We start from the raw sequence: 12519 nt of genomic DNA, 5'->3' as shown, positions 1-12519 counted from the left end.
TTTTTCCCTTTCGTTTTTTTCTCCAGTTTCCTCAGCTCAGAGACAACATGCATGTGTGTGCTTCACTCTTTCCAAGAACCTGCTTTTCCTCTAAACCTTTCCTTGTGTCTTCAAGAGGGAATCGGTTCCTTACTGCTCGATTGGAATGGACTCTTCATATCAGCCAGTGATCTAGTAGCCTTAATTCACTTGACTGGAATTGAACCCGTGGGCACCAGGGGTTTCATTTTGTCGTGTGTTCCTATCACGTAGTCACACATCAGCACGTCGTTAATTTCTCACTTGCCTCCCTTGCTGTGAATCTTTGCTTTTGTATCTTATGTGGCAAAATGCTATGGGCTCTAGCCGGTTGCTAGTGTAGCCAAAAGTGGACCTTACTTAGTCTGTCCGATCTAGGGTGATGCTTTTTGCTGCCTTACATAAGCTTCCAGGTTACAGTATTGTGCATCTCTGGCTTTCCTTCTGTTAAAACTGCAGTTGCTGTAAGAGAAAAGAACCCAGTGCTTGTTACCGCTGAATTGTAGGGACTGATTCCATAACCTGCCCATCAGCAGCTGTCTCTCATTCTTATGACTTAACTGATGGACCCTTTATATAAGAAGCACCATTTTTAACTTTCTAAGGACATGAAACAAGCATTGTTTTGAGCATCCGTAGTGATTTCCAAACTTAGGCAAACCCATGAGCCTTGCTTCTATTCTCTTAAAAAAAAAAAGTGTAAATTTTTATATTGTTTTCTTTTTCACGGATATTTTCTGATCACGTTAATCTATTTTCAATGAAGGGGTCATTTTGAGGAGTTTGCCTGTGACCATATTTCTAAAACAGTCCTTCTGACCTACAGTGGTTGCCGTGATGCTTCCGCTCCATTGTGGACGGTGCTGTACCTGAATTCTCTCTTCATCTCACCTGCCCCGTTGATTCCAGAGCCTTCCATCTGGACTCTTTTCTTTGTGTCTCCACGAGAAAGAGAATATTTCCTGTACCATCACCATGTAGGTTTATCCACCCTGAAAAATTAAACTTTAAAATGTAAAAAATGTTTAAAAGATGAAGAAAGACCTATCCTCTCACCTTAAGTACTTTAATTCATTCCACAAATACTGATTGTGAGTGGCACATAGCTGAGCTTCTTCAAGCATTGTTTCTTTCACTTATGAAGATTCCAGAACATCAAAGGATGGTTTTTAGCTAGAACACAATGAACAGTTCTTTAAATTCTTAGCATTCCCTCAAAGCAAACAGCCATAGGTATAATAAAACCAAGGGAAGCAATATAGCGAACTAATAATAGAGCAATGAAATAAAGGTGTATCATTTGAATTGATTTTAAAACAGAGATATCTTTAAGTTTTTTGCCCAAATGTTTATAGCATTGTTGCAGATAATTCACAAAATTATCCATGTTCCATAGAACCTAATTTCAAAAAACATATGATAAGGCATACTACATCAGGTTTAACTTCTGTGGAAAGCAGATGAGGGAAAAATAAGGTGACCTTGAGAGAATTTTATTACAGAACCAACTCAATCTGTTCTAAACAGCTTTCTTAGTGCTAAATTTAACTATTATTATTTTTAATTTCTTGGCTTGAAATTATATTTATTCCAATTAGAAAGGGGAAAATAATATTTTTTAATTTTCAAAGTTAATCTTTCCCAACTAATTACATTTTTAATGAGCACAAAAGTCATTTTATCACCAATATATAAACCAAAAAAAGTTAAAGAGGGAAAAAAAATAATGAGCTAAGTTCTACTTTCTAAGATGATTCCATCCATGGGTTGGTGTTGAACAGCTGAGGGAATTATCTCTAAATCTCAGGTTCAGAAAAGCAGCTGTTTTTGAATAAAACTATTCTATTACCTAGAAATAATATCTGGTTTTGCTGCCTATCACCTCACTACTTTCAGCTTCGTGCTCCTCAGTAAATGGTCATTTAAGTATCATTTAAAGGTTAAAAACAGAAAAAGAAAGAAAAGACATGCCAGAGAAATTTATATAGAAAAAGAAAGCAGCTTCAATGTTTTGGACAATCTCTGATTTTAATAATTTATTTAGAAAGAAACAATCTAAAAGTTTCCCATAGCTTACCTTTTTTTTACTCACTTGGGGATGAAAACTATTCAGTATGAATTTTTAAATGCACAGTTAGTGAGTGGAATGATAGAATTTAGCCTTGGGCATGCTGTTTGATAAACAGAACCAGAGTCTTTCAGGACATATCATTCCCTGACCTGGCTTCCATCAGTGAATTAGTTTCTCATGAAGAAAATGGTCCGTACCTCTCACTAGAACACTACACGTGAGATCTAAAAGACCAATGATAATCTGTGCTCTCATTTATCAATAATTAGTATAGGGATTAGCAAATTATATGAATTAGAGTTCTCTGTCTACTTTTGCTAGTAAAGCTTATCCTTTAAATGGTTTTTCAAGTAAGATGTGTAACTTTTATTAAAATGATGTGTGGCCACAGTAAACGAAGGTGTGCTTGAATATGGCATATATATTTATATAGCTTGCCTCATTTTGCTGTCATAGTGGGGGTTTCAGATTCAGCCGGTGCTTTTATGGGATGAGACCTATAATCCCATCTAGAGCAAAAAGAAACTACCCTTCATAATGAAAATATAAACAGAGTTGTGACTGTGAACATTCTGCCTTCCCTGCTGGTACTAGCGTTGTCTCTGTAAAAACTTTATGATGTATGGTATCACGCCCTTCAAAAATGCAGGGTATTGACTTACATCATCAGACTAATTAGAGAATCAGTAATAAAGCTGCAAAACCATGATCGTTTTTTGAGCTCATGGTTAGTCGGACTTTCTTTTCAAATCATATACTCAGAACCCTTTTAAATGGAAAGAGGAGAAAGGGAAAGGAGGGACATTTCATTTGCTTATAAATAGATTCTCAATAGCATGGAATTACAGATCCTTTAAGAGTTAAAATGATAAACTTAAACCTTACGTATCCTGAAAAATCTTGATGACTTGTATGCCCTTGACTTTTTTTTCCTTTTGATGCGCAATAGGACAAAACTAAGGGGATTTTCTTTTTTTACCTTGAGCCTCGTTTACCCACAATAATATTATTTTCCTTATATAAACAAAATTAGTGGCCTCTAAAAGTGACTTGACAATGTCCAGTGATGTCACTCAATATTGGGAGAGGACGAGGGGCTAGGGAATTCCTTTCTGGTCAGACCCCAAACATGGTTTCCTGAAATTACTCAAAGGCTTTCAGAAAACTCAAACAAATTTCAGAGTTCATTTGACTTGACTCTTTCTGAAGTGTCAGTGACGCGTATCTTCTTCAGATTCCTACCTACTCCATTTTACTTTCTGGCGATAAATGTGTTTTTCCTTCATGCAAGGAGACTTTTATTTTGGTGAGGAGCAAGTTTTTATAAAAGGAGGAAAACATCTCTATATAATTTCCTAGAGCTGCAATATCATCTCTGAAGCAAAATATTGAGGCCAAGTCTGAAAAACAGCATATTTCTTTTCACTTCCTCCAGAATTTCATTTCAAGGGACCACAGAACACCCGTGACAATGACCATTTATTTAATGCCAGGGAACCAGTGGGTAGCAAAAGAGGTGGCAGGAATATGGCAATAGAGGCAAAAACGGAACCACTAAACCAGTTCTTCCTTTTTAAAAAATTACCCCTGTCAATGTAAAGCACAGATGAACATAGATAGAATATGCACAGAGGACTCTTTTTGTTCTTACTTAAAATCTAGAAGCTCAACCACCTCTGTTTGTCATCGGACCCACTTGTGGAGTTTAACCCACCAAACGGCCCATTCCTTGTGGGAATATTCTCATCTCCTGCAATGTTACTTTGTTTACAACAAAAACCATTCCAAGGCCAGAACAGTTTTACTTTGTACTTTTGCAACATGACCGTGCATCCACACCATGAGTTCTCAGTATAGTTAAAAGATAAGTTTCAGAAACTTTGTAAACAGGCAATCTTTGAGAAGCTCCTCCATTCGTTAATCAGGGTATATGTAGCTCCACTGATTAGGATAGAACCAAAAAGTATCTTTTGTCCTATTGGATAGTACAACCCAGCAGGTACACGGAGTGATGGAGTGACGGCATATACCACAAAACAGCTCCAAGTAATGACCAAGATGGCATTTTGGATTCCTGCTGCCAGTTCACCTTCATTGTGTAGACCTCTTCTGGTCTTATTAGGATAACTTCCCTGCATTTTCTAGGGAAAAAGAAAAGTCCGTCTTTTATGAGGAGCACAATAGTGTTGTGCGTCTGTATTTTCATAGCTTCAGCAAACTCCATAGTAAAATCCCTATTTTACCAAAAACCAAAATACTTATTATTTGAATGTAGAAAAGGCTAGAAAAAAAGGTTACATCCTGAAAGTTTCAAAGGGCAATTTCCCTGGGGATCCTTCGACCAGCCTCACCCCCACCCCTTAATTTTTATATGACTTAAATAGGTCCCTGCGTCCCCTCTCCACTCCAGTCTAAAATAAAAAGGTCTGAACTGTAGCACAAAAAAAGCTTGCTTTCAATGTGAAAATATAATATGTATTTTGGGGGGACCACAAACTTTCTGCATCAAAGATCTGGACAGCCTTAACTTTTGTAAAAATTTTTCAATGCTCTCTTTTACTAAGCAGGGAAACAAAATGTTTCCTGAAATTAACAACCTTTTTATATTTTGTGAATATTTTCTAAGTTTCTACAGGTTCCTCTTCTCCCCACATTGTCTCTTACTAGTCACCTGGGGCTAGTCGGTTTTTGCAAGTCATTGTATTTATATCAAAAGAAAAGTACATCTCATGAACCACAAAATTCCCTCTAGACTTCAGGCAGTCCTTCTGGAGTAAAAGAACAGAAATACAGAAAGAAAAGAATGACAGGGTGGCTTTTTTTTTTTCCTATGGTTAAAGTACTGTATGGTATATATGTTTACACAATGTATCTGCCTTGTGATGTTAACAAAATGAATGACAAAAAAAAAAAAAAAAAGAGTTCTGCTGTGCCATTTGCAAGTTTGCCTTAGCATCGCTGTTTATGTTATTTTCTGTCCTTTCAAAAAACACAGGTTGTATTCCAAAGCTGTATGAACACAACATTCTCTCCCCCACCCCTACCCAGCCCTCTTCAGAGCTGTGACTTTCATCCCAGGAGCCAGAGGCAGAACCTCGCTGGTCTGGCCTAGGGGGAATCAAGTAGGCAGAGCTTGGGCATGGCCTCTGCCCGTCTACCCACCAAACATTTCCTTGTGTTCCCGTCTGAGCCTGCACTATCCCACTCTGACATTCCTGGGGTGGGCCTCATGCACCATGTGACCTCCTACAGTCCTTCCCACCGTAAGGAAGGTGAACTTGTGCACCCCCTACCCAGGTCTGGGAGCCTATTTTTAAGCACAATTGGCATTGCTTGAAAAAGTGAGAGAGATGGACTCAGATGGTGTGATTGAGCCTTACCTGAGCCACACGTGCTAGTCCAAGACGAGTGCTGTGATATGGATGGGAGTAGAGAGTGCTTATAGAAATGGAATAGTTTACATTTATGTATTTTTTTAAGGAAAATATTTTTATAATGAAATCTAGATGTGTTATGAAGCTTGAGTTTGAAAACACCCTTGATTGACTGAGTTATTTCTCCATTCCACTAAGGTAACTTTCCGGTGAGTTCTGTAGCACTAGTCCAGACCTTGGGGGACATGAACAATGGTCCCATGACCTGCCCCTTCACCAGCACTGCATGAAATCCAGTGTTTCCCATCAGACCCAGGTTGTACAATCCAACTTTCTATACCTGTCAATAGATAACCTTTTCTATGGCTTGATAGTTCTCTGGGCCACACCTTTAATAAAGCAGAGTAATCTTTTGGAAGGAGATAACTGTTTTAAATGAAAGCCAAGCCCAGCAATTGTTGAAGTCCAACTCTCACATATTTAAGGAGTAATTGTGACATTCGAGGTTAAGGGACCACTCACTATGGTGCATTTGAGTAATACATGTGAAATGGTGAGTCAGAAGCATCTGGCCATCTACATAATGTACACAATATACGTAAATGTATAAACCAACAATATGAAACTTACCAGGTGTTATTGGCCTTGTAAATATCAGTGAGGCTGCATCCTATTTTCAGAGTTAAGTTGAGACTGGAAAGGATTATCCTTATCCATCCACAAAGGAGATACTGAATTTTTAGAGTCTGGATTTTTTCCTTAATTTTCTGCCAAGGTCTTGAGTTCCCATCACAATCACACTCAGGTTCTTGAAGATCTTCACTCACACCTGTTCCTCTGCCTGGCTCACACCAGAGGTCAGAGGTCAAGTCTCAGAATCTGCTCGCTACTTGTGTTAGACTGTCCTCCCAGGCAGCATCCTTTCCTAGGATGGGGTCTTTTTCTACTACCCTGAAAGACCAAGATCCTCTTTCCAATAAGACAAGGCCCTAAACATTCTCCATTTCAAGAAAAATAACCCCTCTCTTTCCCAGGCAAATCATTTTAGTTTCCTTATCATTAGAATCCCTCCAACAGGCCCAACTCAAGCCCAGCTGTGAACCATAGTGTCATGGCAACAGCTCCAGAAATGAAAGAACTATGCAGTTGCCTGAGGGTGGTAGGGAGAGCCAGTGTGCCCTAGCCTCTTGTTACCATGGGAACCTCTCAGTTTCAAGATGAGGTGGTCAGGGAGACATCCAGTCACTTGGTTGTACAACAACAAGTCTTTATGTACAAAGAGGCCACCGGGCAATGCCTGATCTCAGCTATTCTGTGTGCGGCTCCAACTCCAATTCTGTGACATCCCATTCTGGCAAGGGGAAAGAGTTCTATCCTTTGTGGGGTTCTGGAACATTCTTTCCTGCTCTCAAGCTCCTGACTTAAGAGAGTTAGCATCATCCAGGGGTTCCAGAAAATGTTGTGTCTGATGCAGCTTTCAGTGAATGTAGGTTGTTGATTGAAATGTTCAGCTTTAGCAGCTCACTCGGGGTGAGTGACATCTCTGTAAATATATCCATTTTGTGGTTGGTTGGGGGGTGGGGTGGGAGCCTGTCGTGCTTACTCTGAACTAGGCTTGCTGAGCTAGCTGCTGTACTTTGTAACCCGAAGTGTACTTTGACTGTTCTGTCTCCTTCAGATGAAATACAAAACAAAAACCGACTTCAGAAATAACACTGCCAGCCACAGCCGATGCTGTACTCGTAGCTTCTCTCTGTTCCTCTGTACAGTGTTAATAGACAATAAACTGCCTTTTCACTGCATCTGCCTCTATGTGTCTGTGCCCCGATTCTTTCCCCTTCTCACCTGCCACGAGCCGAGTTCAGCCAGACCTTGTACAGAGCACCTGCGACCGCTCACTGAAACTCAGCACTAATCTAGTGCCTTTCAAACCTAAGTGTGCTTCAGCGTCACCTGGGGGCACCATCTGGGGGTACCCGCGAAGAATGTGGAAGCTCGGCCACACCTCTGGAACTCAAATTCAGATTCCTGGGTGGGGCCCAGTAGCCTGCATGTTTAGCAGTGTCTCCAGGTGGTTCTGATACCTATGCCACGTAACCCAGCCGTGTGTGTGGTGCCCCTCCGTGCGAATCCCTGTGGCTGCCTGTACCAGCTGGTTTCCACATTAACTAATCCTCTCTCTAACCCCCTCTTGCACATCTGTCTCCACACCTGTCATCACTTTTCTTCTTCCTTATAAGCCCCCAGCAGTGGCATTGACTTTTGATCCCATGGGTCAAACCCTGCCCCTTCGTTTAAACAGTAAGAGTTCATCCAGGACAATATTCTAAACAGGAGCCCCTCAAAACACATGGGGACTTTGTTTCTCTTCTTTAATGCTGTATCTTCTTTCTCTAGAATAGTCAGCAAACTTTTCCTGTCAATGGCCAGGGAGTAAATATTTTTGGCTTTGTGGGTCACATCATTTCTGTCACAGCTACTCAGCTCTGTCAGAAAGCAGCCATGCACAACACGTAAATGATTGAGTGTAGCAATGTTTCATAAACTTTATTTACTGAAACAGACTGGGGTCCCCCATTCTTGTAGTTTGCTGACCCCTGGCACATAGTAGGTACTCAATGAAAAGTTAAAAAGTTATTGCATGAAAGAATGAACAAAGGACAGTTCAACACCTGCGGAACTGTCACAATTATTTTCTTTGAGGATATGAAATAAATGAAATTAGTTGGGGAGTTCTTGTCTGTTTGGGTCCTGTAGAAGATTTTTTTTTTTTTTTTGGTGTCCTTATGCATGGAAGGTAACTCAGGATTGAAACTTGAATGGTTCCTCAGACTGCCAAGCTGAAATTAACAAGAGTTTCAACCAATAGCAAGTTGAGGAAGTGCAAAGACCTCTTGTCCTTGTCAAAAGTGCTGGACATGTGAGACCTAGATGGTACCTGGGCATCAATGCACTTCATCCTAGTGTTTGTGTAACTACATCTTATCTGATCCATCCTACACAGTGAGCAGCAGGGCTTTCTTGACCTTATTCTTTTTGTTAATTGAAATACTCTTTAGTGTGTGGACATGGAGGCTGGAAGCATGGTAGATCATTATACACCCCACAACTCTAGGGCATACCCACAGTGACATGCTGAGTAGCATGTGAAAAGATATGTGCTGACATCCATCCCCAGGGTTGCTGCGAGTTAAGGGAAATTATATTTACACAAAGCACTCAGTAAGCTAGAAGTGGATAACAGTGTTAGTTTGCTTGTGATGAGAAAGTATCTGTTCCTCTACTAAAGGTCTTACTTTTCCCCAATGTAAACATAATAGGCTGTTCAGATGTGTTTCAGAACCAATATAAAACAGAAGCTGCTTTTTCCTCCATGGGGTTTGTGACTGCTTTTGTATTATGTTGAACCATATGAAATTGCCATTTAGTAAATCAATAATGTTAAATATTGACAGTTCCGTATAGTTCAATCTAATAATTCTATTCCAGGAATCATTTTCCATGATGGAGGGCAAAAGATTAGCAGATATACCCTAATTATAGCAGGAGGAATTTAGATGACAAAACAAGAACTGTGGAAGGGAACATAGTTCCGTACTTAAAACTAGGCATTTCCCCTGGATATGCAGGATTTCCTGTAATCTTACATCGACCCTATGAGGTAGAGATTGCTGATATTCTCCTTCATACACGAGGAAACTGAGTTAAGGAGACAGTAAGTACCTTGCTCAGCATAGCAGAGCTAAAAATTGGTATGGGGTTTGGGGAACAAGTTTCAAGGTCAGCTCTCTCTACTTTCTTCCACACAGAAGGCTCTTGTTATGAAAGTGGTGTGGGGATGCAGCTGAGACTGGATAAAGAAAGATTTGGATAAACAGAGCCATCTATGCCAAAAAAGAAAAAAAGACAAAATGGCACTAGTTCTTATTTTGTGTCTTTATCTACTCAAGCAAATGCTCTGTGATAACACTGCCCTCTGGAGGATGGGAGGTGTCTCTGCAGCACTTCCTTCCCAAAGGACTTCATTTGGAGTCCTTTTGTTCTCCTTAACATTTTTTTCCTTCCCCATTCATAAAAAGGATTAACAATATTTAAAATCTAGGATGGCATGTCCTTCTCCAAATAAGAAAAGGAGGTTTTGTTGTTGTTGTTAATATTGTTATTATTATTATTTAGCCCTGTCATAAGAGCTAAGAGGAACAGTGTTCTATGGCACTTTGCAAGTGCCTCTTGATCTAAGCTGTATCACCCTACTGCAGCAACCAGTAGAACACACTGTCTCCCCAACAACTCAGCTCCTCTCCACTGCTTTTCTCAAACAGTGTCAAACCCTCCACTATATGGGCATCCACAAAAGCCAACATTTGCTATTTAGAAGTTAAGGCTATGAAAGCGCAGAGATCATCAAATGCAGAAGTCACAAAATGGTATCTACCGGCTGAATCTGGCCTCTTGTTAAGTTGGTTTTGCCTGCATCATGTTTTAGAATCATTTTTAATTCACTGCCAATAATAATAAATTAAGAAAAGTGTCATTTAAAAGATGGATTTCCAGCTTCTCTTGACATTTCTGAGGCTCTGTCAACAATGGCCTGTTTTCCTGGCTGACAAGTATCTGGAGCTGGTGGTGGCTGCCCCCTTGGGAGGAGTCATACTCTCTTACTCACCATCACCACCCCCACTTCCTTTTTCCTTACTCCTGGCCAGCTTCCTTTGTTTATATCACCTGCCTGGCACCTGCTGGCAGTTGTGTGTGTTACCCCTCATCTACCATAATCTATTCATTTTTATGGCTGGGTCCAAGATGAGACTTACCTATAGGGAGATAATGGCAGAGCCGGAACCAGAGATGAAGTCTCCTGAACTCCTTTGGAAGAATAAGGCTTTTCACTGGGTTTGGATTTGAATCTAATGGAAGCATTTTAACATTTTGAACAACCCATAAGCAGAAAGCCAATATCAGAATTTGATGCTTGTGCTTTTTAACAGAGGGACCCTCGTAACTTTATAATGATAGATTATTCCAAGGCTGGTGAGCTCATTTACAACTCAAGAGAAAAAAATTCATTTCCTACAACAACTTATAGTATATAGATGATTCTACTCTCTATTCCTTAGGTTAAATGAACCATGTCATGTTTTAAGAACTTCGTGGCATCATATTTCATGGTTAAAGTTGCATACATGGGAAAATAAAAACTTTTGTAGTCAACTGTTGACTAGTTCTGGGGCTTCATTTCCCTTCTTAGGAAAAATAAAAGAGGCAAAGGCCATATGCATTTAAATTTAAAGGTGATTTTCTCTTCCCTCCTAATCCTTAGTCTCTTATCGTGCCCCCTGAGGTCATGTGGTCACAGAATAGTCATATTCTCTAATCTTCACTTCCTTATCTTACTAAGAACAATAATCAGCAGAAAGCTTGACATTTCAAAGAACTGGTGAAATGAGGATCTTTCCTCCCATGGCTTGTCATCAAAAATCGATGCAATCTAGTATCTTCTTTTTTGTTTTTTTTTAATTTTAACTAAAAACTAAAAAAATTTAAGATGATAATTATATTTTCCAACTTTTTTTTTTTCCATTTCTGAGTCACTGAGTATAGAAAATATGAGCAGCAGATCTACCCTTTTAAGGCTAGGGTTCTTAAGTCAACCCAAGGACAACCTGAAGGTGACATAAATCCTGCAGTCAGTGTGAACCGTCCATTCATCAGAATATGCAGACTCATCTTCTGTCTCTTAAAGAGCTTATTTCCAACCAGAGTGCAAGGACCAATTTAGTCATTTCTTCTTGCTCTGGAAGACTGACTAATCCTCACTCTGACTCAGAGGCTTGATGTGAAATTCTGTCTCATAGCCTAACTCACTTTTTTCCCTAAACTTAGACTTTTGGTATCACCTTAATTATTCTTGTCATGTGTGTATACCACCTGTGGGCCATCATTTACTCTTTTAACCACTTCTTTGACTTAAAAGGTAACTATATTGCCCCACCTTCAGTAGGGAGCACATGCCATAAAAGTAACTGTTGAAATAAATGTAAATCAGCATTATTAATTTTCAGCTGCATACAGTTGCCTAGTGATATGTACAGCTACCTGAGACCAACTCGTTCATTGTTAAATGAAAGACTAGCCAGGTTAGAGACGTAGCAAAAATATACCCCTATCTTTTTGATATAATCAGATGGCATGAAAGAAAATCCAAACAGTAATAATTTTCTCACTGTGTGGTTCTGTGGTATTTAATGCCATGTTCATCTACCCCTAAAATGTTGGAAGCACTGCCTTACTTCATTGCATTCCCTTAGAAAATCCCAGTTCCTCATTTTGAAGATTAGGATGAGAAATATAAAGTGACTTGCTCAAAGCAACAGGAAGTAAAAGCAGAGACACAGAACTGGGATTCAAACGCGGGGCAGGGTGACTTCAGATTCTTTCTGTTATACCAGGTGCCCATCATGCCATTCCTTTTATAAGGACTGAATTGAGTATATCAGCAGCAAACTTAAAACTCTCCAGTAGAGATCTCCATCATTTAAATAAACAAAAGTAACATCTGTTCCAGCTGGAGCTGTCTCTGGCATAAGCAGTTTTTCACTGATGAGGCTCAGATCTAATTGGACTCCGTCTGCTTTACTTGAGCAAAGTTATACAATCAGATGTGAGTTTCCAAATAAAGCGGGAAAGTGATGCAATAGAAAAGCACACGGGCCCGATGGCTGTCTCCACTGTAAGGCACTCCAGCCTTCAGCTTCAGTACATCTTCTGAGCTCTAGTAAGCCGACTCCTGCTCAGCAGACCTCTTGGTTCACTCTTGTAGAGTCAGGGATTTAATCAATGCAGGCTGTAAAACTGGCTCAGCACTAGAGAATAAGAACTTAATGGGAAAAGAACCACTCAGGGAATCTCAACTTTTCTTTTCCCTTCCTTTTCCATCCCTTCCCTGCCCTTCCCTTCCCTCTTCCCTTCTTTCTTCTCTCTTCTACTCTATTGAATGAGGCTGTTTTTTGACAGAAGCTACACTCCCACCTGTAGCATGAGTTGAAAATTTCAAAA

General features: G+C 39.8%; 1 protein-coding gene across 4 annotated transcripts in view; it reads left to right on the top strand.

The window, feature by feature from the left end:
- Nucleotides 1–12519, top strand: part of PALM2AKAP2 (PALM2 and AKAP2 fusion) — a 335745-nt gene that overhangs the window by 145120 nt on the left and 178106 nt on the right. The window lies entirely within an intron of this gene.

The sequence above is a fragment of the Hippopotamus amphibius genome, chromosome 2, assembly GCF_030028045.1.
Source record: "Hippopotamus amphibius kiboko isolate mHipAmp2 chromosome 2, mHipAmp2.hap2, whole genome shotgun sequence".
Lineage (NCBI taxonomy): Eukaryota > Metazoa > Chordata > Mammalia > Artiodactyla > Hippopotamidae > Hippopotamus > Hippopotamus amphibius.
This window is presented reverse-complemented; position numbering and strand designations above follow the sequence as displayed.